The following is a 27005-nucleotide window of genomic DNA, read 5'->3' as shown; positions in this document are numbered from 1 at the left end:
GATTTGCGATAATCCTCAGGTGTCTTCACTTTGCAAATGATGAACAGGAATGATGAAGATAGGCTTTGGAAGGTAAGGCACGTACTGAATGAACTTATCGGAAAGTACAGGGATTTCTACGTACCAGCTCAGAAGCTTGTGATTGACGAATCCCTTGTGCTTTTCAAAGGACGTCTTGCCTTCAAGCAGTATATTCCCTCCAAACGCCACCGATTTGGATTGAAATTCTTTGTACTCTGTGACTGTGAAACAGGAATTGTGTTACATATGATAATGTATACGGGTACAAATGTAGACATTCCTGCTAATGACCAACATGGCTTCTCAGGTAGTGTTGTGAAGTCACTGCTTGCACCATATCTGAACAAGGGCCACATTTTATACACAGATAACTATTATACCAGATCCTTGCTAACTAGGTTCTTGCTTGATAATAGAACTGGTGTGTGTGGCACAGTGAAGGCAAAACGAAGGGAAATGCCAGTGTTTCCAGGTGCTATGCAGGTTGGTGATTGCGAGCTCAGAAAAACAGGTGGAATGCTTTCAGTGCGGTGGAAAGACAGGCGTGAAGTGAACATGTTGACCACCATTCATGCTGGAACAATGGTGGACAGTGGCAAGGTGAACAGAACCACCAGAGAAATAATCTATAAGCCAGATTGTGTCTTGGACTATAACATCAACATGCATTTGGTGGATAAATGTGATATGATGGTGGGGGCAGTGGAGTGTGTACGGAAAACAGTGAAGTGGACCAAGAAAATGTTTTTTCACCTTGTTGATGTAACAATGCTGAACAGTTCCAATATGTATCTTGTCAAAACAGGTGGTAAACGTAATTTCCGTGCATTCAATTTTACTGTAGCAACACAATTACTACAGAAGTTTGGCAAAGTAATTCCTGGTGTACAGAGGCCCATTCTGAACCAGGTATTCCACCATGCTCCAACACCCAGGCTCGCTTACAGGCATGCCTTTTTGACACACAATCTCAGGTTTTTACCACCAACTGGAAAGCGTGCAGTAGGCCAGCGTGTGTGTGTAGTATGCTGGTCAACAACCAAGAGGGAACAGAAAAGAAAAATGGTGATGACTTGGTGCACAGCGTGTCAGGTCCCTCTGTGCCATGTCCGATGTTTCAACGAGTATCACAGTCTTGATGACTTCTAAATGTCCAAGACTCGTGCCAAAACATGTAAATACAGAATAAGTGAGTGTATATAATGGAAATAAATCATAAGAAATAGTATATTTTATTGTGAAATAAGACATTTTTGTGCAAATACTTGTGACACTAATATGTGGATACAATATACATTGACAACAGTTTTATGTTTATAAATCATCTTGTGAGAACATATTGAACCACACCAGTGAAAAAAATGGGTGTAAAATACGCCATAGATACTATAAATAATAACGCGAAAATAAATTCGCGGCAACTCGCGCTCCTTCTCCGTCGCGCCTGACTCACCCTGGGCGCACAGCGGTCCAGCGAAGATCAGGCGTGACGTCATCGACGATCTTCTCGGGTCATTTACGTCCACGGTAAGTGTAATTAAATTTTTTTATTATTTTTCCTGTGCTCAGGGAACACAAATAAAGAGATTAAAAAGAAAAAAAAAAAATTTTGAATTTTTTTTTTGTTGCGTGTGTCGGTGTTAATTCCATTTGGACCCCGAGCGGTTTGAGGGTTAAAAAGAACCTTGAAGCTAAGTCTGCAGTAAGGGAAATTGCCATGGAAGTGGCCTCTTCTCAGGAAGCAGCTAGATGTACTAGCTGGCTGATAGAGAGAAATAGAGCAGAAGTAGTAGCAGGTATTAAGAAGCAATCAGGGACCAGCCGAGCAGAGAGGAGAAACAAGGACAAAAAGGCAGTTACTAAGATCCTTAACGAGGCAAGGATGGAGAGGGCTGACCAGAATATCAAAAAAGTTTTCAGGCTTGGAAAGTACAAGGACAGAGACCGATTGATAAAGGTGGTATTCATGAGTGATAACACAAAAGAGGACCTGTTAGCAAAGAAGAGCAGACTTGCAACTGCACCGATGTTCAGAAAAGTATTCCTGCAGAGGAATATGACAAGGGACGAGAGAAAGAGGGCAGCAGATGCGAGGAAGGAGCACAGGGAGAAAGAAAGAAGTCAGGGTACTACAACCCCAAAACCCTACAATCCCAGAGAGGAGTGGGGAACACTCCACAAGAAGTTTAACAGCTACAGGGAGAGGAGCACCACCCCCGCCTTCTACCCAATAGACATCCTACCTGCCTCAACCCCTGCCAGCCCCCTATTAAGTGCCCACATAGGGCATCCTCTCCCACTTACCCCCCTTATCAGGACCTCCCTTCTCCCCTAACCCCTCAAGCCCTCCCTTCTCCCCCATGCCCTTCTGTCTCCCCCACCCCCAAGCCCTCCGTCCCCCCCCCCACCCCTCTAAGCCCGCCCATCTCCCCCACTCCCCTAAGCCCTCCCTTCTTCCTCACCCCTCTCAGATCTTCCTTCCCCCCACCCCCAAGCCCTCTCTCCCCTCATACCCCCTCAGGCACTCCCTCCTCTCATACCCCCCACGCCTCCCCGACTCACCCCCCCCCCAAACCTCCCCCCTCTCACCCCCCAAGCCCTCTCTCCTCCACCACCCTACCCGTACCAGATCCTCCCAGCCCCCGCAAACCCCAGATCCCCCAGGTCCTCCTCCTTATGCCCTCCCATCCCGAACCCTCCCTGCTTCCCTGATTAAGGGGAATCATGAGACACTGAGGAAGGACAGAAGAGAGTCAGTTTCAGGGTGATGTACTCGAATATAGATGGGATTACAAGCAAGGCAAGAGAACTAGTAGAAAGAGCACAGGAATTAAACCCAGATGTAATCAGACTCACAGAAGCAAAACTCTCAGAATCATTACGTATGCAGTGTTTCCCCAGGACTACACAGTTATAAGGAATGAGAGGGAAGGTAGGGGAGGAGGCGGAGTGGCCATACTAATGAGAAAGGAATGGAGTTTCAAGGAGATGGTCATCCCGGGCTGCGAGGGATTCAGAGACTACATAAAAGGCACCATGATAATGGGAGAACCAAGAATAGTAGTAGCAGTGATATATAACCTGCCACCCAATGACAGAAGACCTAGACCAGAGTATGACAACAACAACATGGCAGTTAACACTATAATTGAAAGGGCAGCCTCTGCGACTTGTAGAAATAGATCCCATCTGCTCATCATGGGGAACTTCAATCGTGGAAGGATTGACTGGGAGAATGAGGAACCGCATGGAGGCGAGGATACGTGGAGAGCTAAACTATTGGAAGTGGCGACAAGAAACTTCTTAAGCCAGAATGTCAGGGAAACCACAAGGATGAGAGGAAACAATGAACCAGCGAGACTTGACCTAGTCTTCACTCTGAACGACTCTAACATAAGGGATATCGGTTTCGAGGTCCCGGTAGGAATGAGCAACCACAGTGTACTGACGTTTGAGTATCTGGTTGAAGAAGGGTTAAGAAAATCGAGAAGGGGAACTGAAAACAAAAGACTGGCATTCCGAAAGGGAAACTATGAAAAGATAAGGAAATTCCTAACAGACATAACATAAAAAACTGAGCTCAGAGGAAAGACGGCCCAAGACATGATGGACTACATCACACAGAAGTTTGTCCCGGTCCAAAAGGAAAACAACGAAATGCATATGAGAAACCCCATAGTTTAACCAGATGTAAGCTAGCTAATCAGCAAAGTAAAAGGTCGTGGAGAAACTATAGAAACAACAGGACACTCGAGAGCAGAGAAAGATACCAGAGTGCCAGGAATGAATATGTCAGGTTGAGAAGAGAAACAGACAGGCAATACGAAAATGACATCACAAGCAAGGCAAAGACTCAACCTTAATTGCTTCACAGACACACCAGGAGAAAAACAACAGTAAAGGAACAGGTAATGAAATTTAAGATAGAGGCAGACAGATTCACTACAAACGACAAGAAAGTGTGCGAGGAACTGAATAAGAAGTTCCAGGAGGTCTTCACGTTAGGGCAAGGGGAAGTTCCAGAGATGAGAGAAGGAATAGTTAACCAGGAACCACTAAAAGAGTTTGAGATTATCAGTGGGGATGAAAGGAAACTCTTCCTAGAGTTGGATCCAACTCTAGAAAACTCTTCCTAGAGTTGGATGTGACAAAGGCTATAGGCCCGGATGGAATCTTCCCATGGATACTAAAGGAAGGAGCAGAAGCACTGTGCCTGCCACTCTCCATATTGTATAACAAATCACTGGTAACAGGGGAATTGCCAAAAATTTGGAATATTGGTAATGTAGTCCTGATATACAAGAAGGGGAATAGACAGGAAGCACTGAGCTACAGACCAGTGTCCCTAACTTGCATACCATGCAAGCTGATGGAGAAAATTGTGCGAAAAAAGCTTGTGGAACATCTGGAGCGAAAGAACTTTGTAACACAGCATCAACATGGGCTCAGGGATTGCAAGTTCTGCCTCATAGGATTAATTGAATACTATGACCAGGCAACAAAAATCAGCCAAGAAAAAGAGGGGTGGACAGACTGCATATTTTTGGATTGAAAGAAAGCCTTTGACACAGTACCTCACAAGATGCTAGTGAAAAAGCTGAAGGAAAAGCAGGCTGAAAATTTACCTGCAAATGGCATATTTGCCATTTGCAGGCAGGAGTGAAAGGGAAAGTACTCCATTGGATAAGGGAGTACCTAAGGTGGTGTCACCCCTCATTGTGACAGCGAGTCACAATGAGGGGTGATGCCTCAGATTGGCGAGACGTCACCAGTGGAGTCCCGTAGGGTTCAGTCCTTAGACCTATACTGTTTCTGATATATGAAAATGATCTCCCAGAGGGTATAGAATAGTTCCTCTCATTGTTTGCTGATGATGCAAAAATTATGAGGAGGATTAAAACAGAGGAGGATAGTAGGAGGCTACAAGATGACCTAGACAGATTGAATGAATGGTCCAACAAATGGCTATTAAAGATCGCCACGAGTAAATGCAAGGTCATGAAACTTGGCAGTGGAAAAAGGAGCCCAGACACAGTATACCGAATGGGAAATTAAGTACTTCATGAAACGGACAGAGAGAAAGATCTAGGAGTTGATATCACACCAAACCTGTCTCCTGAAGCCCACATAAAAAGAATTACATCTGCGGCATATGCGAGGCTGGCTAACATCAGAACAGCCTTCAGGAACCTGTGTAAGGAATCATTCAGAACTTTGTACACGGCATATGTAAGACCAATCCTGGAGTATGCGGCCCCAGCATGGAGCCCGTACCTTGTCAAGCACAAGACAAAGCTTGAAAAAGTTCAGAGGCATGCCACTAAGCTAGTCCCAGAACTAAGAGGCATGCGTTACGAGGAAACGCTACGTGAAATGCACCTCACGACACTGGAAGACAGAGGAGTAAGAGGAGACATGATCACGACCTACAAAATTTGCAGAGGAATGGACTGGGTAGATATGGATAAACTGTTTAACAAGGGTGGTACGCGAACAAAGAACACAGGTCGAGACTGAGTACGCAAATGAGCCACAGGAACGTTAGAAAGAACTTTTTTAGTGTCAGAGTAGTTAACAGATGGAATGCTTTAGGCAGTGATGTGGTGGAGGCTGACTACATACATAGTTTCAAATGTAGATATGATAGAATCCAGTAGGCTCAAGAATCTGTACTTCAGTTGATTGACGGTTGAGAGGCGGGACTAAAGAGCCAGAGCTAAACCTCCACAAGTTCAAATAGGTGAGTACACACACACAGCCCCATAAAGCAACGCGTAGCAGCTGGATGACTCCCAGGTACCTATTTACTGCTGTGAACAGAGACATCAGGGTAAAAGAAACTCTGCCCATTTGTATTCTACCTCAACCGGTAATCGAACCCGAGACCTTAGGACTATGATTCCAGAGCGCTGTTTACTTAGCCGCGAATCCTACAAACTGTGTGTGTGTGTGTGTGTGTGTGTGCATTTGTACTCATGAAGTTGTGCTTGTGGGAGTTGAGCTTTGGTTCTTTGGTCCCGCCTCTCAACTGTCAATCAACTGGTGTACAGGTTCCTGAGCCTAGCGAGCTCTATCATATCTACATATGAAACTGTTTTGAGTCTGCTTCCACCACTCCGCTGCCCAGTGCATTCCATCTGTTAACTTCTCTGACACTGAAAAAGTTCTTTCAAACGTCCCTGTAGCTCAGTTGGGTACTACGTTTCCACCTATGTTCCCTGGGTTTGCGAACCACCCGTGCTAAACAGTTTATCTTTATCTACCCTATCAATTTTCCTGAGAATTTTATAGGTAGCAATCATGTCTCACCTAACTCTTCTGTCTTCCAGTGTCGGGAGTTTTAGTTCCAATAATCCTCGTTGCCCATACCACTAAGCTCGGAGACTAGCCTGGTGGCATACCTCAGAACCTTTTCTAACTTAGTTTTGTTTTGGCTAGATGTGGAATCCACACTGGAGCCACATATTCCAGTATTGGTCAGACACATGAGGTCTTCAAGGTTCTGAATGATTCCTTACAAATGTTTCTGAAGGCAGTTCTTATGTTCGCTAGCCTTGCCTATGCTGCTGATGTTATCCTCTTGATGTGGGCATCAGGAGGACAGGTCTGGTGTGTTATCAACCCCCAGATCTTTCTCTCATTCTGACTCCTTAAAGATTTCCTCTCCCAGCTGGGACTTTGGTGTTTGGAGTCTTGCTCCCTACGCCTATCCTCATCACTTTGCACTTGCTCGAGTTAAACTCTTGTTGTGGGAACCGACTCGTGAGATTTATATGTATTTAATTTATATGAATTTATATATAATTTATATATACATTAATTTACATATTTCGATAGCAATTTGTATGATGTTTAGCGGACTGTATTTCTGCTGTATTCTCACAAATCGATTCTTACACATTGGGGGGGGGGTTATATTAAATTAATATATATGCAGTCAATCAAACTACAGTATTAAACTACATATATTAGTAATACAATTATGAGGCCTTATCTTATTGTACAGCAGGCTTAGTCCACCAGGTATAACTAGGATGTAGACACCAAATTATCCTCGTGCGAGGCTAGCTTCCAACACCCAAGTAACTGATGTACCAAGATTAATTGTTGTTTCCTCTTCTATGTTCCTGGGTTTAGTGGCTTCTTAAGCATGCTAACCGGTTCGCCCTATATCTTCCTAACATTAACAGGCCAGAAATGTGGTAAGATACGGGTTTCGGTAAGACACTTCCCTTGTTTGGATGTTGACTGTGTGTTGATGATGGAAGAAGCGGTAATTTGATCGCCATAACACTTCGTCCAAAGGAGAATTATAGGAGCTAAATTTGCTCCTGCCACTATGTTCTTAAACAATGCCTGACCTCCCTCACCACTGACGCTCCTGGCTCTCTTTGTCCAGATGTCAATAAGTGATAGAAGGGTCACATTTACTTTATTTCGATACTGATAATTAGGTTAATTAAAATGAGATGTTTTTATGGTGTAATAAATTCAAAGACTACTGTATTTAAGAATAATTACCAACAGAATAGCTGGTGAATTTATAGCACTATGTAGTAATGATATCCCATTTTCTATTGAAGGAAAATTCCACTACAAGCTACATTTTCTATGGGTTAGCTTGTGTATACAGCAAGCAATATTATCTGCTTATTGTATTTAATATTAGTAAATAGTGTCGGTTTTCCGACACTGGTAGCCATTTGATGGACCATTCCTTCCGTCTGTCCAGGTCATCCTGTAGCCTCTTGCTGTCCTCATCTGTCGTAATCCTTCTCATAATTTTAGCATCATCAGCAAACATTGAGAGGAATGAGTCCATACTTTCTTAAAGATCATTCACCTATATCAGAAACAAGTTCTTGTACAGAGCCCTATAAGTATGTGTGTTTGTGTGTATGTGAATGTGTATGTACTCACCAATTTGTGCTTGCAAGGGTTGAGCTGTGTCTCTTTGGTCCCGCCTCTCAACTGTCAATCAACTGGTGTACAGATTCCTGAGCCTACTGGGCTCTATCATATCTACATTTGAAACTGTGTATGGAGTCAGCCTCCACCATATCACTTCCTAGTGCGTTCCATTTACTAACTACTCTGACACTGAAAAAATTCTTTCTAACGCCTCTGTGGCTCATTTGGTTACTAGGTTTCCACCTCTGTCCCTTTGTTCGTGTTCCACCCGTGCTGAAGAGTTTGTCTTTGTCCACCCTGTCAGTTCCCCTGAGAATTTTGTAGGTGATTATCATGTCCTCCCTTACTCTTCTGTTTTCCAGTGACGTGAGGTTCAGCTCCTTTAGCCTTTCCGCATAGCACATACCTCTCAGTTCCGGGACGAGTTTGGTGACATACCGCTGAATCTTCTTTAACTTTGTCTTGTGTTTACCTAGATATGGACTCCAGGCAGGAGCTGCATATTCCAGGAATGGTCTGACATCAGTGGTATAAAGGGTCCTGAACGATTACTTACACAAGTTTCTAAAGGCAGTTCTTATGTTGGCCAACCTAGCATATGCTGCTGATGATATCCTTTTGATGTGGGCCTCTGGGGACAGGTTCGGTGTGATATCAACCCCCAGATCTTTCTCTCCATTTGACTGTTACAGGATTTCACCTCCCAGATGGTACCTTGTGTTCAGCCTTCTGTCCCCTTCGCCTAATTTCATTACTTTACACTTTCCTGAGTTGAACTTTAGCAGCCATTTTCTAGACCATTCCTCCAGTTTGTCCAGGTCATCCTGTAGTCTCTGTCTATCTTCATCTGTCTTGATTCTTCTCATGATTTTTGCATCATCAGCAAACATGATTGCTGATGTGCTGATTTCCATCTTCCAACTCAGACTCCGATGGTGACATCTCGCCACTCTGATGCCTCTCCCCTAACAGTTACTCGCTGTTTCCTGTTGCTTAGCTACTTCTTTATCCACTGGTGCACCTTTCCTTTTACTCCTGCCTGTTGCTCCAACTTTTGTAACAGCCTTTTATGGTGTACTGTGTCAAAGGCTTTCTGACAGTCCAAGAAAATGCAGTCTGCCCACCCTTCTCTTTCTTGCGTAATTTTTGTTGCATGGTCATATAATTCTATTAAACCTGTGAGGCAGGATTTACCATCTCTGAACTCATGTTGGTGGTTTGTCACAAAACTATTTTCCTCCAGATGTTCTACGAGCCTTTTCCTCATGATCTTCTCCATCACCTTGCATGGTATACAAGTTAGGGAACTGGCCTATAGTTCAGTGCCTCTTGCCTGTCACCCTTTTTGTATATTGGGACTACATAAGCCGTCTTCCAACATTCTGGTAGGTCTCCTGTTTCCAGTGACCTGTTATTCACCATAAAGAGTGGCTCTTAGTGTCTCTGCACCTTCTTTTAGTATCCACAGTGAGATTCTGTCAGGTCCAACAGGCTTTGTCACATTCTGCTCCAACAGATTCCTTTTGACCTCATCACTGATGAGGTCAAATTCCTCCAAGGTTGCTTGTTTTGCCTCATTTAGTGCAGGGGCTTCTCCTTGTTCTTCTGTGAAGACCTCCTGGAATCTCTTATTGAGTTCTTCACACTCCTCCATGTCATTCTTTGTGTATCTGTTCTCCCCTTTTCTCAGCTCCATCACTTGTTCCTTCACTGCTGTTTTTCCCCCTGATGTGGCTGTGGAGCAGTTTTGATTGGGCCTTAGCTTTACTCGCAATGTCATTTTCAAAATCTCTCTCTGCTCCTCTCCTCACTCTGAGGTACTCATTTCTTGCCCTCTGGTATCTCTCCCTGCTCTCTGGTGTTTTGTTATTCCTGTAGTTTCTCCATGTTCTTTTACTCAATTTCTTCGCTACCTTACATTCCTGGTTGAACAATGGATTCTTCTGTTGTTTTACGTTTTTCTCCTTTTGGACTGGGATAAACTGTTCTGTAGCTTCCTGGCACTTCTGGGTGACATAATCCATCATGACCTGCACATTCTTGTCTCTAAGTTCTGTTTCCCATGGTATTCCTTTTAGGAAGTTCTTCATCTCAACATATGTTCCTCTTCGGTAATTTAGGCTTTTCCCTTCCGATCCCATCCTTGGATATGTCATCCTTGGACATCCTTCCTCCACCAGATACTCAAATATGAACTCTGAGGTCACTCTTTCCTACTGGGGATTCAAATTTGACTTCCCTTATTTCTGATTCATTCAATGTGAATATCAGGTCGAGTCTAGCTGGTTCATCATTGCCTCTCATTCTTGTAGGTCCCCTGACGTGCTGGCTCAGAATGTTCCCTGTTGCCACTTCCAAGATTTTAGCTCTCCATGTATCTTCACCACCATGTGGGTCCCCATTCTCCCAGTCTATCTTTCCAAGCTTGAAATTATCCATGATTAAGAGTCTGAAGCCACTCCTGTAGGCAACTGAAGCTGCTCTCTCTATTATAGGATTGGTTGCCATGTTGTTTCTATCAAACTTCTGTCTGGGTCTTCTGTCATTTAGGGGAGGGTTGTAAATGACCGCTACTATTATCTTAGGTCCACTCATTGTCATAGTTCCTGTTATGTAATCTCTGAACCCATCACAGCCCGGAATTTCCAACTTATCAAAACTCCAGTCCTTCCTTATCAGCAGGGCCACTCCTCCACCTCCTCTCCCTTCCCTCTCTTTCCTCACTATCTGGCAGTCCTTTGGAAACACAGCATCTGTTATGACTTCTGACAATTTTGTTTCTGTGAGTCCTATTACAACTGGGTTCTCTTCCTATACCCTTTCTGCCAGTTCACTTGCCATATTGGTAATCCCACCGATGTTTGAGTACATTACCTTGAAGCTCATTTTCCTACATCCATTTTCACTCTCTTTCCCCACAAGTGTAGGAAGTTGTTGAATGGGCATTGCTACTTGGGTAGGCTCATCCTCCTGTGAGGTAGTTGCCAGGGGTTTAGGGGAAGATGGGGTGAGGGATGGAGGGCTTAGGTCTTGCCCAGGCCTGCTTGGGTCAGGAAGAATTCCTAGGAGTGGAGGGGCAGGGAGTGCACTGGGGTTGGGTGGCAGGATTTGCTCGAGGTGATGGCACTCCCTCCTGTGGTGTAATTGACAGGAGTTTGGGGGGAGGTCCAGTGAGGGGATTGAGGGCTTAGGCCTCGTCTGGGCCAGGAAGAAGACCAGGGAATGGGAAGGTAGGGGATACTGGAGGTAAGGGGGGAGGGAAGATTTGGGTGATATGGTGGACATTGTGCAATGCCAAGGAAGGGTATGTGTTGGGGGTAGGAGGGTGGCCTTAAGGGGTGTTAAGTTGGGGTGTTGCAGTCCCCTCTGGGGTTCCTGAATTGCTGGATTGGGTTTCCCCACTCCCCTCTGGGATTGCTGGGTTGGAGGCTGAAGTTCCCTGGCTCCCTTCCCTCTCGCTGCGCCTTTTCCTGGCATCTGCTGCCCTTATTATCTCGTCTCTGGTCATTTCACTCTGAAGGTATACATCTTTGTAATTCCTTGCATTTTTCTGTTTGCTCTTATTTACTAGCATGTTCTCTTTAATGGCCTCATTCCTGAATACTTCTTGATCAATCTCTTTTTTGTCTTTGTTGTACTGGCCAATCCAGAAAAACTGTTCTATGTCTCGTTCAGCCCCTTCCATTCCTATCTCCTTTAGTATCCATGACACTGCAGCTTTGTCCTGAGTCCTCCATTCTTCTTTCTTGGATTGGAACCCTCTTGTTCTTTAATACCTACCACTACTACAGCTCTTTTCCTTTCCATTAGCTGGCTCGTGCATCTCGCTGCCTCCTGTGAAGTTACTGCTTTCATTACAACTTCCTTGACTGTGAACATGGCATCGGGACTCTTCAGTATCTCAGAAAAGGTGGCACCCATTGTAGGGGTGCCTGCTATTGCTACATCCCCTATTACCTGGGGGTTGTTTACCTGAGCCAGAGTCTGAAGGGGGAATGCTTTTAGGGTTTTTATCTTCTCTTGGGCTGCACTCAGTTCTATCTGCAGCTTACTTATAGTTTCCCCTCATGTCCTTCAATTTCCCCACTGATTTCCTTCCATGCATGAGCAATCATCTCCATGTATGGCTGGTCTCGTTCCTCTCCTCCAACTTTGTTCTGTTGTCTTACCATCCCGATTGACCTGTGTGTGTGTGTGTGTGTTTATGGGTGTGTATGTGTGAGTTTGTGTGAGTTTGTGTGTAGTGAGTGAGTGTGTGTGTAGTGTGTGTGTGTGTGTAGGGGGAGAGAGAGAGAGAGAGAGAGAGAGAGAGAGAGAGAGAGAGAGAGAGAGAGAGAGAGAGAGAGAGAGAGAGAGAGAGAGAGAGAGAGAGAGAGAGAGATTCTGTGTGTGTGTATGTTTATGTGTATGTGTGTGTGTGTGTGTGTGTGTGTGTGTGTATGTGTACTCACCTAATTGTACTCACCTAATTGTGCTTGCGGGGGTTGAGCTCTGGCTCTTTGGTCCCGCCTCTCAACTCTCAATCAACAGGTGTACAGATTCCTGAGCCTACTGGGCTCTATCATATCTACATTTGAAACTGTGTATGGAGTCAGCCTCCATCACATCACTTTCTAGTGCGTTCCATTTACTAACTACCCTGACACTGAAAAAGTTCTTTCTAATGTCTCTGTGGCTCATTTAGGTACTCAGCTTCCACCTGTGTCCCCTTGTTCGCGTCCCTCCAGTGTTGAATAGTTCATCCTTGTTTACCCGGTCGATTCCCTTGAGGATTTTGTAGGTTGAGATCATGTCCCCCCTTACTCTTCTGTCTTCCAGTGTCGTAAGGTGCATTTCCCGCAGCCTTTCCTCATAACTCATGCCTCTTAGTTCTGGGACTAGTCTAGTAGCATACCTTTGGACTTTTTCCTGCTTCGTCTTGTGCTTGACAAGGTACGGGCTCCATGCTGGGGCCGCATACTCCAGGATTGGTCTTACATATGTGGTGTACAAGATTCTTAATGATTCCTTACACAGGTTTCTGAACGCCGTTCTGATGTTAGCCAGCCTCGCATATGCCGCAGACGTTATTCTCTTTATGTGGGCTTCAGGAGACAGGTTTGGTGTCATATCAACTCCTAGATCTTTCTCTCTGTCTGTTTCATTAAGTACTTCATCTCCTATTCTGTATCCTGTGTCTGGCCTCCTGTTTCCACTGCCTAGTTTCATTACTTTGCATTTACTCGGGTTGAACTTCAACAGCCATTTGTTGGATCATTCACTCAGTCTATCTAGGTCATCTTGTAGCCTCCTACTATCATCCTCTGTTTCAATCCTCCTTATAATTTTTGCATCGTCGACAAACATTGAGAGGAACGAATCTATACCCTCTGGGAGATCATTTACATATACCAGAAACAGTATAGGTCCAAGGACTGACCCCTGCGGGACTCCACTTGTAACGTCTCGCCAATCTGAGACCTCACCCCTCACACAGACTCGTTGTCTCCTGTTGCTTAGGTACTCCTCTATCCACCGGAGTACCTTCCCTTTCACTCCAGCCTGCATCTCCAACTTTCGCACTAGCCTCTTGTGTGGCACTGTATCAAAGGCTTTCTGACAATCCAGAAATATGCAGTCTGCCCACCCTTCTCTTTATTGCCTTATTTTTGTTGCCTGGTCGTAGAATTCAAGTAACCCTGTGAGGCAGGACCTGCCATCCCTGAACCCATGTTGATGCTGTGTTACAAAGTTCCTTCGCTCCAGATGTTCCACTAGTTTTTTTCGCACAATCTTCTCCATCAGCTTGCATGGTATGCAGGTTAGGGATACTGGCCTGTAGTTCAGTGCCTCCTGTCTATCCCCTTTCTTGTATATCGGGACTACGTTAGCTGCTTTCCAAATATCTGGCAGTTCCCCAATTGCCAGTGATTTGTTATACACTATGGAGAGTGGTAGGCACAGTTCTCTTGCTCCTTCCTTTAGAACGCAAGGGGAGATTCCATCTGGGCCTATAGCCTTTGTCACATCCAACTCTAGTAAACACTTCTTTACTTCCCCGCTGGTAATCTCAAACTCTTCCAGTGGTTCCTGGTTAGCTATTCCCTCACTTACCTCTGGAATTTCTCCTTGCTCTAAGGTGAAGACCTCCTGGAATTTCTTATTCAATTCCTCACACACTTCCTTGTCATTTGTAGTGAATCCTTCCGCCCCTATCCTTAATTTCATAACCTGTTCCTTTACTGTTTTTTTTTCTCCTGATGTGGCTATGCAACAATTTAGGCTGAGTCTTTGCCTTGCTTGCGATGTCATTTTCGTATTGTCTTTCTGCCTCTCTTCTCATCCTGACATATTCATTCCTGGCATTCTGGTATCTTTCTCTGCTCTCCAGTGTCCTGTTATTCCTATAGTTTCTCCATGCCCTTTTACTTTGCTGCTTAGCTAGCCTACATCTCTGATTAAACCATGGGTTTCTTATTTTCATTTCTCTGTTTTCCTTTTGGACTGGGACAAACTTGTTTGCTGCGTCTATGCACTTCTGTGTGATGTAATCCATCATATCTTGGGCCGTCTTTCCCCTGAGCTCTGTTTCCCATGCTATATCTGTTAGGAATTTTCTTATCCCCTCATAGTTTCCCTTTCGGTATGCTAACCTTTTGGTTTCGGTATCCCTCCTCGAGTTCAATAACCCTTCTTCAATCAAGTACTCAAACACCAGTACACTGTGGTCGCTCATTCCTACTGGGTCCTCAAAACCGAGTGTGTGTGTGTGTGTGTGTGTGTGTGTGTGTGTGTGTGTGTGTGTGTGTGTGTGTGTGTGTGTGTGTGTGTGTGTGTGTATTCACCTAGTTGAACCCACCTAGTTGTGCTTTCGGCCGTTGAGCTTTGGCTCTCTGGTCCTACCTCTCAACTTTCAATCAATTGGTGTACAGATTCTGGAGCCTATTGGGCTCTATCAAATCTTCATTTGAAACTGTGTATGGAGTCTGCCTCCACCTCATCACTGCCTAATGAATTCCATTTTTAAGTACTCTGACACTGACCAAATTATTTCTAATGTCTCTGTGGCTCTTTTGGGTATTAAGTTTCCACCTGAGTCCCTTTGTGTTCCACTCATGTTTAATAGTTTGTCTTTGTCCACCCTGTCAATTCACCTAAGAACTTTGTAGGTGATGATCGTGTCTCCCCTTACTCTTCTGTCTTCTGATGTCGTGGTGTTTAGCTTGCATAGTCTTTCCTCGTAGATCATACCTCTCAGTTCTGAGACTATTCTGGTGTCATATCTCTAAATCTTCTCTAACTTTGCCTTGCAACTAACTAGGTATGGATTCCAGGCTGGAGCTGCATACTCCAGGACTGGTCTGACATAAGTGGTATACAAGGTCCTGAACGATTATTTTCACAAGTTTCTAACGGCGGTTCTTATGTTGGCCAATCTAGCATATGCTTTTGATGATTTCCTTTTGATGTGGGCCTCTGGGGACAGGTTCGTTGTGACAGGTTCAACCCCAGATCTTTCTCTCTATTTGATTCTTGCAAAATTTCACATCCCAGATGGTACCTTGTGTTCAGCCTCCTGCTCCCATCGCCTAATAAAATTAATTTACACTTTCCGAAGTTGAACTTTAGTAGGCATTTTCTAGACGAATTAATCCAGTTTATCCAAGTCGTCCTGTAGTCTCTGCCAATCTTCATCTGTCTTGATTCTTCTCATAATTTTTGCATCATCAGCAAACATTGAGAGGAAGGTTTCTATATCTTCTGGAAGATCGTTTACATATATCAGAAACAGGATGGGTTCAAGTACAGAGCCCTGTGGGACTCCGCTGGTGACATCTCGCCACTCTGATGTCTCCTCCCTCACAGTTACTCGCTGTTTCCTGTTGCTTAGATACTTCCTTATCCACTGGAGCACCCTTACCTTTTACTCCTGCCTGTTTCTCCAACGTTTGCAACAGCCTTTTATTCGGTACTTTGTCAAAGGCTTTTTGAAAATCCAAGAAAATGCAATCTGCCCACCAATCTCTTTCTTGCCTAATTTTCGGCGCCTGGTCATCGAATTCTTTTAAGCCTGTGAGGCACGATTTACCATCCCTCTAGCCATTCTGGTGGTGTGTTACAAAGATCTTTTCCTTTAGATGTTCTTCGAGCCGTTTCCTAACGATCTTCTCCATCACCTTACATGGTATACGTGTTTGGGAGATACGCCTGTAGTTCAGTGCCTCTTTGCCTGTCCTCCATGTTGTATATTAGGATTACATTAGCTGTTCTTCCAGGTTTCTGGTAGGTCTCACGTTTCCAGTGACCTGTTATACACCACAGAGAGAGAGACACACTTAGTGTTTCTGCACCCGTCTTTAGGGTGCACCGTCTGTGTGTGTGTGTGTGTTTTTGTGTGTGTATGCGTGAGCGTGTGTATTCACCTAGTTGTGCTTGCGGGGGTTGAGGTCTGCTCTTTTGGCCGGCCTCTCAACTGCCAATCAATCAACTGTTACTAACTACTGACTAACTAATTTTCTTGTCTCCACACACACACACACACACACACACTCACACACACACACACACACACACACACACACGCACACACGCACACACGCACACACACACACACACACACACACACACACACACACACACACACACACACACACACACACACAGGAAGCAGCCCGTAACAGTCTAACTCCGTGGTACCTTTTTACTGCTAGGTAACAGGGATATAAGGGTGAAAGAAACTCTGCACATTTTGTTTCTCGCCGGCGCCGGAAATCGAACCCTGGTCCACAGGATTATGTATCCAGCATGATGTCCATTCAGCCACCGGCGCCCATATGTGTGTGTGTACTCACCTAGTTGTGCTTGCAGGGGTTGAGCTTTAGCTCTTTGGTCCCGCCTCTTAACTGTCAATCAACTGGTGTACAGGTTCCTGAGCCTATTGGGCTCTATCATATCTACACTTGAAACTGTGTATGGAGTCAGCCTCTACCACATCACTTCCTAATGCATTCCATTTGTCAACCACTCTGACACTAAAAAAGTTCTTTCTAACATCTCATTTGGGCACTCAGTTTCCACCTGTGCCCCCTAGTGTGTGTGCCCCTTTTGTTAAAAAGACTGTCTTTATCTACCCTATCAATTCCCTTGAGAATCTTGAATGTGGTGATCATGTCCCCCCTAACTCTTCTGTCTTCCAGCGAAGTGAGGTTTAATCCCCGTAGTCTCTCCTCGTAGCTCATACCTCTCAGCTCGGGTACTTGTCTGGTGGCAAACCTTTGAACCTTTTCCAGTTTAGTCTTATCCTTGACTAAATATGGACTCCATGCTGGGGCTGCATACTCCAGAATTGGCCTAACATATGTTGTATACAAAGTTCTGAATAATTCCTTACACAAGTTTCTGAATGCCGTTCTTATGTTGGCCAGCCTGGCATATGCCGCTGATGTTATCCTCTTGATATGGGCTGCAGGAGACAGGTCTGGCGTGATATCAACCCCCAAGTCTTTTTCTTTCTCTGACTCTCGAAGTATTTCATCTCCCAGATGGTATCTTGTATCTGGCCTCCTGCTCCCTGTACCTATCTTCATTACATTACATTTGGTTGGGTTAAACTCTAACAACCATTTGTTTGACCATTCCTTCAGCTTGTCTAGGTCTTCTTGAAGCCTCAAGCAGTCCTCCTCTGTCTTAATCCTTCTCATAATTTTGGCATCGTGTGTGTGTGTGTGTGTCTGTGTACTTACCTGTCAGCACTTGATCTTACTATGGGGTAGTGAGATCAAGTTCTTTATGCCCCACATATGAACCTTGTTGTACCCCTTTGTATTTCATTTTAAATATTCTGATGTCCAAATACTTTATCAAATTTAGCTATAAGGTTGTGAATGAAGATTACTTCTTTAGCTACTTCTTTCAGTGTATACTCTATTTCTTTACTATCCGTACACTGTATATTCCTTTAATTCCTTTGACTCCTTAGCATTTCCTGCTTCCACTTGTGATCTTCTGTCCCAATTTCTCTCAATTTGAAGAAGCTGTCTTTGTTCACCTTGATGAAGAGAGTCGGTCGGCCGAGCGGACAGCACACCGGACTTGTGATCCTGTGGTCCTGGGTTCGATCGCAGGCGCCGGCGAGAAACAATGGGCAGAGATTCTTTCACCCTATGCCCCTGTTACCTAGCAGTAAAATAGGTAACTGGGTGTTAGTCAGCTGTCACGGGCTGCTTCCTGGGAGTTGAGGCCTGGTCGAGGACACTAAAAAGCCCCGAAATCATCTCAAGATATCCTCAAGATAGATAGCCACCTTGGTTATTCCCCTCAGTATCTCTGATGTTATGATCATATCCCTTCTGTTAATTCTACCCTCTAGGGTTGTGAGTCCCATTAGTTTATCCTCATCACATATCCTCATTTCTTGCCAGTACTGCACATTTAATTTTGGTCTAAACAATGTGTTGAAGATTGCCTTTAAGGAGTCCTAATTTAGGTTTTAAATGCTAATTTAGAATTTAAAATCTATTATTTACCACCATTACATATGCTGCCTATTATGTGTGCCTTTGGCGTTAGTGCTGAAATATTTTTCACTCAAATCATTCCCTCTTTCCAGTGAATGTAGTTGGCCTCTCGTTATGGTGTAGATGCATTCTGGTTCCGTTTCTCATTTTCCAATCATCACTATTTTACACCTCTTTGGGACTGAATTCCAGACTGTTACGGCCTGTTACGGTTCGTCAGTTCAACTAGTAACACAACATAGACAAAACACTGTCTTCTACCGACGCCGGCCACTTGTCCTCGCTGGGACAAGTTAGGAGTTCTGGACTGACATGGGCGAACTGACTTCAATAGCTCAAGAGACCCTCCTCATCCCTTTTGCGGATATATGTCATTAGCCAGACAGAAAGTACATGAGTATAACATAGAATGACAGCATTTCACCGGGAAGAGAAAATATGATCAGATGCACACGATATACGTTGATATTGTTACCTCCCTCACCAGAGGGCAGTATCATCAACCCACCTCCTAAATGAGTTATGATCAGGAGCATTCCACAGATGGTGCTGACCTTGCCACACCTCCACCAACAGGTGTTGTCCTTGTTACACCTTAATGAGTCGGGGTTGGAGAGCAGGTCTGCAGATGGCGTCGATATCGCCGCACCTCACTCCTCAGATGGCGTCGATATCGCCGCACCTCACTCCTCAGATGGTGTTAATATCGGCACATAGACACCATTTGCTCCTCCATGCCTGGAGTTTATCAACATCCTTCTAGAATTTCCCGCAGATTTTTTTTTACTTTCCGCATCAGCTTTGGGAGGTCGTTGACATAAATAGCAGCATTTCGAGGATTAAGCCTTTTGTGTCCTACTTGCTATATTCCTCCTTTTTGTAACCGCCTCTATGTCTATGACTTTTTACTCCTTGTCTTTCAGGCATTTGTTTACCCAGTTCAGTGTTTTCCAAGATATTTCAGCCTTTTTGTCCATACTGAACACCACCCCCACTGCTTAGTGGGGAGTGAGGGGAGGGAAAGACGTATTGGCCGTGCTCGGTTAAAATTTCGAAATATACCAGTTTTTTGGAGGGTTACAGCCATGGATCACTGATTACAGTCATCACAAACCCGAAGGAAAGGTGAATACAGTCATTAACAATGGAACATTAAGTTAAATAGAGAATAAACGTGTGACCACGTGGGAGCCAGTGCCACGAGGCTAATGGATAGCCGATATCCGCATGCACTGTCAAATATAGTGAACAGTGATTCGTTGAGCAGTGAAGTGGAACGTGTTACACAACACATATATATAAGTTGAAAGTGTAGGAGAATTGCATATAGAAAATGATAAAACTACAAATGCCAAAAGAAGGCAATGCACTAGGCTGTGTTTACACCAACCACGAGGCCTACCCAGTGTATGGGACGTTCCTCAGTGATAAGATACTATGAAGGTATACTTTAAAAAGGGAATGTAAATCTAAGAATTAGTAATAGAGTAAGTGAATACCATTGCAAACCAGGAATTAGGCGGAAAACTCCATATGGTTATATAGGCAAACAATAAATCAATGTTTTAATTGAGGAACTGGCAACTGGTGGCATCCATCCCGCGAACAGGGACAACAACGGTCGACTGTACATCCCACTGTGACCATCTCCCTCTACTATATGATAAGTACCTGCCCATAAATTTTGAGCAAATAACCATGTATATAATATCATAAATATATACATATAATATTATAAATAGTAAAATTTACTAAAGTCAGCAAGGGATACATACAGTAAAGCACAAATACAATACAATACAATACATAAGATAATGGAGGTGTGTGGCAAGTGTTCTTAAGCTTTTGGGAGACGTATTGTAGGCGTCAATTGTTACATCTGTAACACAAGATTTCACCTGATCTGTGCAGAATTATCTAAACCATGCAGAAAAAGACACGGGATATACTTGATTTGTTACAATGACAGGTTAAAATGGGAAAACATAACCCAACTGACGAATGTCATGCCTCAGGCACACAGATTAACATTCACAGAAAAGCTATCAGCGATATATGCGGATTGTGAAAAACAGCACTGGACAGCAACCAAAACTCAGGAACCGCTGGTTTAGAGAGCAACAGCAGTAGTGTGGAGGGTAAGGGTATTGTGGTACAAAACAACAGCTGGTACAAAACCAGGTAATATAAACAATGAGAGCAACAGTAGAAAACAGTGCATAAACGTAGGAATTGGGACGATGAAAAGAGGTGGAAATAAACAGGTGGCCAAGACAAGCGCAGGTATAAATAACATGGAGAAAATAAAAACTGAGAATATTTGCAAAAATTACGCACACCGAATCAGGAAATATTGGAAAAAGGCATAAAATGCCCTTTTCTGCATCCTCGAAAATGCAGGAAGTTTTTTTTCGAGGGGTTCGTGCCATTTTGGAACAGAGTGCAGATAAACTATGTAAATAGTTTATAGTATGTAAATAGAGTGCACCCTAAACTATGTAAATTTTCAATCAATGAAAGAAAATGTTATAATCTTCAGTGGCCAGAATTCCACATGAGAGGTACACAGCGTTATAGATGGGAAGATCAATATGCTATTACTATAATTTTTTTAAATGACAGGCAGAAACAGAATAGAACATATGAGAGAGGAATAGGCAGATAGAACCACTCCAGGGTTACAGAGGAAGAGGGTGATATCAACAAGACTGGAATGCAATTCATCATCAAGTACACAGGTACTACACCACACAACACTCGTACTACTACCAACACTGGACGAATCACTACCAAAACAGTACACCCTGGTCCAGGGTGGAGAGGGGGGGGGGAGAACTACCAAAGCCCACCAGAAGTGACATGCAATATGGGAAATAATTTATATTTGCAAACATACAAGGCCTAAAGTCAAAATCAAGAAATAAAGTTAAGTTTATAAACGGCCTTCTAACAGAACCGAACTCAATATTTGGTGCATTTACAGAAACTCACACGAAAGACTACATGGATAGTGAAATATGGATCCCATATTATATAATCTATATAGTTGTGACAGGGTAATTAGGTCAAGTGGAGGAGAAGGTCTGTATATTAAAGAGGAACAGGAATGCACAGAGCTTTTAAACTCGTCCAATGAGGTGATAGAGGTACTTGCGATCAAGATAGAAAATATAAATCTAATTATTATTCTAATATACAAACCGCCAGAGGCAACAGTTTACGACTTTCTGAGCAGATACACAAAATAGAGATTATTCTTGTTAACCTGCAAACCCAGTACCAAGTATTATATTTCTTGGAGACTTCAATCTACTCACTTTAAAATGGAGGATAGTAAACACTCTCTTTATAGCAGGAAATTAACCTGGAAATAACCAACCACAGGTCAGAGAACCACTATGATTTTGTGAAAAATTCTCGTTCAATCTGCAGATTACAGAACCAACTAAGAACGAAAACACGCTGGACCTGTTATTCACAAAAAATGATAAGCTAATCAGAGACATTACAATCTCAGACACTATAGACTCGGACCACAAGATCATTGAAGTGTAAACTAACATTAATAACGGTAGTAGGTCCAAGAGAAACAACAAGCGAGAAGGTTTATTCAGTAAATTCAATTGTAATTATAAAATAATAGACTCGGAGAAAATATACAGGGACCTTTCAAACATTCATTGGGAAACTGTTGTAAGTAATACAAATCCTATACAAGGAATAGAAAAACTGACTTCTGAAGCATATGAAGTGTGTCTCAAACACTTTCTGTCTCTAGGTGTGTGTTTTGAGGAAAGCCAGAAAGAGGTCTAACGTAGAAAGAGAACGAAAACGACAATATAAAAGAAGACAAAAAATAACGGAAATGCTTAATCATACACGACTTTCTAAACAAAGAAGGAATAATTTAAATAATAAGGGAGATTGAACAAATAGAACAGAGACCGAAGCATTTATATCAGATTGAAGAAAAGCAAATAGAACAGAAAGCAATTCAAGAAATAAAGAAAAACCCTAAATATTTCTTCACATATGCGAAATCAAAAGCAAAAACCACTGCCAGTATTGGACCTATTCGAAAAAGTGAAGGTTCATACACGGAGGATGATAGAGAAATCAGTGAAATCCTAAAAAAAAACAGTATTAGAACATGTTTAGCACTCCAATAAACAACATGAAAGTGAAAGGTCCAGACAACTTATTTATGTGTGATATTCAAACCCCTGTAAATATAACTGATATCAACACAAGCATGGAAGATTTTGAAAGGGAAACTGACAATATGCCCATGCACTCAGCCCTAGGGGCCAGACTCATGGAATTCAAAATTTATAAAGAAATGCAAAGTGCTAGTAGCGCAGGCACTCAGTATAGTGTGGTGGAAGAGCTTGGACACAGGGGAGATACTAAATGTGCTTAAATCGGCAGACATAACCCCTCTTCACAAGGGAGGGAGCAAAGCATTGGCAAAGAATTATAGACCAGTTGCACTAATGTCCCACATAATAAAAATTATTTGAGAGAGTGATCAGTAGTCAGATCACTACTTTCAGGAAACCAATGATCTCCACAACCCAGGCCAACATGGATTTAGAGCAGGAAGATCATGCCTCTCACAGCTACTTGACAACTTGACCCCCCTGACCTATGTGTTTAACAGATTTCTCTCCCTGTCCATGGAGGACAGAAGAAAATGTATATATGCTGGTTATCATATATTGCTAGTATGCTAGCAATGTTAGCACACATTTTAAATGTGCGGCCACGTCTGTGGTAGAAAAGAAAAGGCTACTTGACTACTACGACAAAGTCACTGAGGCACTAGAAGAAAAACAGAATGCAGATGAGGTATACACATACGTCGCAAAGGCACTCGATAAATGTGGCCATTGAGTGATACCACACAAAACGTGGTCAATTGGAATAACTGGTAAAGTAGGATGCTGGATACTCTTTTCTGTCGAACAGAACACATTGAATAACAGTCAACCATATAAAATCGAGTCCAAGCACAGTAAAAAGCTCTGTACCTCAAGGTACAGTCCTTGCACCACTGCTTTTCCGTATTCTCATGTCAGATAATGACTCAAATACTAGGCACAACTTAGTATCATCCTTTGCAGATGACATAAATGTCAGCATGAAAATTACCTCTGCTGAAGACATTGAAAAACGTCTAGCTGATATTAATAAAGTTTTCGACTGGCCAGCAAAAAATAACATGATAATTAACAGTGATAAATTCCAGGTATTCAGATACGGTAAAAATGAGAACCTTAAACGTAATAAAGGGTACAACATACAATCAAATCTACCCATAGTAGGAAAACAGCATGTAAAGGATTTTGGAATAATGATGTCTGACGACCTTACGTTTAGAGAGCATAACCAACCAAATATTGCATCAGCCAGAAAAAGATAGGATGGATTACGAGAACTTTCAAATCCAGATATTCCATCACAATGGTTGTACTCTTCAAATCACTTGTGCTGTCCCATCTTGAGTACTGCTCAGTACTCACTTCTCCCTTTAGATCAGGAGAGATTGCTGAAATATAAGGGGGTAGAGAGAACATTGATGCAATAGAGCACCTAAATTATTGAGATCGTCTCAAAGCTCTCCAAATGTAGTCATTAGAAAGGAGACGAAAGATATATCAAATAATATACACATGGAAAATACTGGAGGGCGAGGTCCCAAATCTACACGGTAAAATAACATCATACTGGAACGAACAATATGTGAGAAAATGCAGAATAGAACCAGTGAAGAGCATGGGTACCACAGGCACAATCAGAGAACGCTGTATAAACATCAGAGGTCCATGGTTGTTCAACTCCCTCCTAGCGAGTATAAGAAATATTGCCAGAAAAACCATGGACATCTTCAAGAGAAAACTAGATAGTTATCCAAGTCACAGTGTTATTAACTTTATTGTATTGTGAATAAATTGTAAATAGCTGTTGTTATGTGGTGGTGGCGGTGGCAGGCAGCTACGGTGATGGCAGCGGTGGTGGTGGTGGTTATAGTGGTAGGGGTAGATGTGGTGTTATAGTAGTGGGGTAGTTGTAGTTGTTATATTAGTAGTGGTGGTGATAGCAGTTCTGATGGTAGAGGTGGTCGTAGTGGTGGCTACCTTGGGGGTGATTCTGAGGATTAACGTCCCCGTAGCCCAGTTTCTGACCAAGCCTTCTGGTTGGGGGTTTGGTTAATCAGGCTGTTGAATGCATATGAAACACAATCTGGTTGATTAGAAATCTTTGGAGGTGTTTATCGAGATCTGTCTTGGTCCCGTGAGAGGCCGGTCAATTATGTCCCTTATGTGTTGTGACGGTAACGCGTTGGTGTTCGGCTGTTTAAGGCTAGGGGTATGGCCTCGTCACATAGTTATATAAAAAAAAATAGAAAAACTGGAACTTCGTCTGTGGTAAGGTAAGGAGAAGACACACAAAACACAAGTAAACTTTAACAATGAAATTTTAATTACGTTAAATAAATCAAAACATGAAAATAATGCACAAACAAATTCTTATAATAAAATCAATCAAAATAATAAGAATAATTAAATGACACAATGAAAAGTTACGTTAAGGCAAAATAACAAGAAGTGCAACACAAAGGTAAGTGGGAGGTGCTGGAATATTGGCTTAAAGCCACCACCTCTCTCAGTACACGCTAACGTCTAGCTGGGAGGAGTGCTGGCTACGAAAGCACTGAACATTCTGAGGTCTGGGGTTGGGGCGACCCCAGACATCAAGTTGTATGGGGGGCGAGTGCAGGTGCAGCCAGACCGGCGACCAATCAGCGGAGCCGTAGCGATCAACGGGTAGTTTGGTGGTTGGAGTTCGAACAGGTGGCTGGCTGCATACGTTTTTGCTCACCCTGGCAAGCCTTGCTGGTGTTGTTGTCGTTGTTGGACATTTCTTCCATAGTCTTTTTATATAATTGTGAAGACGTAATTATGGAGGGAAGAGCAGGCTCAATCTCTTGAAGGAGATTATCGTCACAACTCTCCCCCGAAGCCTGCGGTTCTGGAAGAAGTACGTCGTTATGTGGTGGAGTAATGGATGGAGTCGCTTCTACTTCATAAACTCTGGAGAGGGCATCGGCTATGGTGTTGTCAGAACCCTTGATATAGCGGATCTCCAGGTTGAAGTCTTGTAAATACAGAGCCCATCGTAGAAGACGCTGGTTGGTGAATTGGGCTTGATGTAGGAAGCGGAGAGGGTTGTGGTCTGAGAAGATGGTGGTAGACCTGGCGCCTTGTAGGTACGGAGCGAAGTGTTGGAGGTTCAGGACGATGGATAGTAGCTCCTTTTCAATAGTGCTGTAGTTCCTCTGGTGTGGTTTCAGTTTGTAGCTGTAGTAGCTGACAGGTAGAACCTCCTCGCCTCGTTGTTGCATCAGGACACCACCAACGCCGGTACCACTGGCGTCGACATGAAGGACGAAAGGCTTGGTGATATCTGGAGAGGCGAGAATGGGGTTAGAACAGAGGAGGAATTTGAGTTGTTCAAAAGCAACGGTTTGCTGTATGGTCCAATTATACCGTTGCTTGGGACTGGTTAATAGAATTAGAGGTGTGGCGACTGTACTGAAATTCCTCACAAACCTACGGTAGTAAGAGGCAAGACCAAGGAAGCGCAGGAGCTGCTTCCTGGTGGTAGGCTGTGGATACTGTAGGATGGCTTGAGTGTGTGAGTCTAACGGAGCTATGCTGCCACTCCCAATAACATGACCCAGATAACGCACTTTACCTTTCGCGAAAGTGGACTTGCCCAGGTTGATGGTGAGGCCGGCTGTCAGGAGCTTGGAGAACAGACGTCGCAGCTGGAGCAGATGTTCACTCCAGGAGTTGGAGGCTACGACGATATCGTCCAGGTAGGCGTATGTGTTATCCAAGCCCTGGATGACACGGTTGACAGCTCTTTGAAAGGTGGCCGGGGCATTACATAGTCCGAAAGGAAGGCGTTCATATCTGAAAAGTCCAAAAGGAGTGATGAAGGCAGATATTTCTTTAGCGCGCTCCGTTAGACACACTTGATAGTACCCCTTAAGCAAGTCCACTTGGGACAAGTACTGGGCACTACCAATGGCATCAAGGATGTCATCTATCCTTGGCAAGGGGTAAGCATCCTTGACAGTGACAGAGTTCAGTTTTCGATAGTCAGTGCACAACCGCACCTTACCTTGGGGTTTGGGCACCAAGATACAAGGTGAGGCCCAGGGGGACTCACAAGGTGTAGCCAGTCCATGGTCCAAGAGGTACTGCACCTCAGCACGCATGACTTCCTTCTTACTCGGGCTGATTCGGTAGAAGGGTTGACGAATCGGCCGGGTGTCGGGGAGCAGTTGGATGTCGTGCTGGGTAACATTACACTCTTGGGGATCATCTCTGAACAACTCTTGATGTTCTCTGAAGATCTTGACGAGAGGTGCACTATGATTATCCTGAAAGTATTTGGGAAGATCATTAAGGATTTCGGAATTAGAAAGCGCTGACTCCTTGTCAGTGCTTTCGGGAGAAGAAGCCGGGATGGTCTCACTGTGGATGTAGGGTTCTGTGAAGGTAGAAC

The sequence above is a fragment of the Procambarus clarkii genome, chromosome 9 (genome assembly GCF_040958095.1).
Source record: "Procambarus clarkii isolate CNS0578487 chromosome 9, FALCON_Pclarkii_2.0, whole genome shotgun sequence".
Lineage (NCBI taxonomy): Eukaryota > Metazoa > Arthropoda > Malacostraca > Decapoda > Cambaridae > Procambarus > Procambarus clarkii.
This window is presented reverse-complemented; position numbering follows the sequence as displayed.